We start from the raw sequence: 2,509 nt of genomic DNA, 5'->3' as shown, positions 1-2,509 counted from the left end.
AGTTACCAAGTTGACCAAGGCATCAAGTTTTCCTTCAAGCTTTTTATTTTCAGTAGATGATGATCAATCCGTGGCTGCCTCATGGAATCCTCTAAGAACAATAGCATCATTTCTTGCACTAAATTGTTGGGAGTTGGAAGCCATCTTCTCAATCAAATTCCTAGCCTCTGCAAGGGTCATATCACCAAGAGCTCCACCACTGTCAACATCAATCATACTCCTCTCCATGTTGCTAAGTCTCTCATAGAAATACTGAAGAAGAAGTTGCTCAGAAATCTGGTGGTGAGGACAACTTGCACACAATTTCTTGAATCTTTCTCAGTACTCATACAAGCTTTCTCCACTAAGTTGCCTGATGCCTGAAATGTCTTTTCTGATGGCAGTGGTCCTAGATGCAGGGAAGAATTTCTCAAAGAACACCCTCTTAAGGTCATCCCAGCTGAAAATGGACCTGGGAGCAAGGTAGTATAGCCAATCTTTTGCCACTCCCTCCAGAGAATGAGGAAAAGCCTTTAGAAAGATATCATCTTCTTGGACATCAGGGGGCTTCATGATGGAACAAACAATATGGAACTCCTTAAGATGCTTATGAGGATCTTCACCTGCAAGACCATGAAACTTGGGCAGCAAATGTATTAGTCCAGTCTTGAGAACATATGGAACACCCTCATCAGGATATTGAATGCACAAGCTTTCATAAGTGAAATCAGGTGTAGCCATCTCCCTAAGAGTCCTCTCACGAGGTGAAGGTTGAGTCATGTTCTCAGTGTGAAAATTAGTAATGGAATGCTCAAAATCAGAATATTCAGAATCACCCTCAACAGAATGCACAAAATGACCAGGATGCACACTATGCCTAACTAATCTATGAAAGGTTCTATCTATTTCAGGATCAAAGGGTTGTAAATCACCTGGATTGCCCCTAGTCATGCACTATATGCAGCAAATAATGTGTTTCTCAACAAGCACCTAACAAGGGGGTAAAACTATAGCTATACTCAAACGATATCAAAATGAGCTGAAATTTTGTGAGGAACACCCTAAAATCATGAAAAGATAGCACAAAAATTTTCAAACAAAAATTCAAAGTCTAACTATGAAAACTACCTAGGCAAAGTTTAGAAAAATAGGACAATAATACTTGAAAAAAAAACTTAGTAAACGGATGATTTTTGGAGTTTGGGAGACCCCAACCGGCTAAAGTGGGTTGTCACAATATGGGAAATTTTTTTCTACCCCAAATGCATATATAATAATAGTCATTCTGATACCCGAAGCAAAAGTTATGGGCGTTTTAAGTTTTGCTAAAAACAAGTTCCCAAAAGTTTTGTCTCTCTCAAATACTGCCACACCAAGTGCTCCAAGTATTTTTCACACAAAATATGGATTAAAAGAAGCTACCACACAAAAAATCAGCCAAAAATAACAACTCTAACTATCAAAACAAAAATCGCTAATTAAATTGCAAAATCAGTTGCTAATCACTGTTCACAGCAAAACACAAAGCTGAATCAGTCGCTAAACAGGGAATGCAACTGAAATGCAAAATAGAATGCTACACAAAATAAGATAACTAAACACTATTATGAACCTTTGGCCCACTGCTCCCCGGCAACGGCGCCAAATTTGATCGAGGCCGTACCCGAATTAAATAAACATTAAAAATGCAGTATCTAGGAAGTGATCCTAGGTCGTCTCCCAACGAGCAGAAAACGAAATTTTATTGCTACGTGAACAGTAAAAACTAGAATTGCAAAACCTAAAATTATTCTTTGTCCCAAAACGAAAAGGCTCATAAAACTAGAACCTTGGTGTTGTTATATAGGTTCTCAACCCCAAAGCTTACAAATCTGTTTTAAGTCCAAGCCCATAAATAAAATAAAATCTGGACAAGATAAGATAAGATTTGATAAAATAAAATCTAGATGAAATAAAATCTAGATAAGATAAGCTAAGATAAAATCTAGATGAAATAATATCTAGATTAGATAAAATCTGGATAAGATAAGATTTGGTAGAATAAAATTGTCTGCTCTCTTCAAGTCCAAGCCCAATTCCGGATTCAAGCCCAATTGCTTATAATTCTCCTGAAATTAAATTAAAAACACAAAATTAGTCCAGTAGGCCCAAATGATAAAACTGCATAATTAATTTGACAATTAAGGCTAATCAGTAATTAAAATGGTGACAAAAAGGGTTAAGAAATAGGAGAAAATGATGACACATCAAATGACTTGGAAAGGGTATGATATCAATAATTATTCATTCTACACCAAGTCTCAAGATGACAAAAACTCAATGCAGAATAGTGGTGTAACTGTTGATGCTTATTCTGATCACTTTTCCAGTGCAACAGACAAAAATCCTATTCAAGCATTCATGCCTTACTTTGGAGTGATTAAACAAATATGGGAGCTTGATTACAGTGAATTTAGAGTGCCTTTGTTTAAGTGTAAGCGGGTCAATGGCAATACTAGTGTCCATCAAGATGACTTGGGATTTACTTTAG

At 36.6% G+C, this 2,509-nt stretch overlaps 1 non-coding gene across 1 annotated transcript; it reads left to right on the top strand.

Moving 5' to 3' along the window:
• Window positions 1–274: 274 nt before the first annotated feature.
• Window positions 275–381, top strand: LOC114403970. The gene has a single exon (XR_003664736.1). It is a non-coding gene; the product is annotated as a small nucleolar RNA R71 (small nucleolar RNA).
• Window positions 382–2,509: the final 2,128 nt, after the last annotated feature.

The sequence above is a fragment of the Glycine soja genome, chromosome 20 (genome assembly GCF_004193775.1).
Source record: "Glycine soja cultivar W05 chromosome 20, ASM419377v2, whole genome shotgun sequence".
Classification (NCBI taxonomy): Eukaryota; Viridiplantae; Streptophyta; class Magnoliopsida; order Fabales; family Fabaceae; genus Glycine; species Glycine soja.
This window is presented reverse-complemented; position numbering and strand designations above follow the sequence as displayed.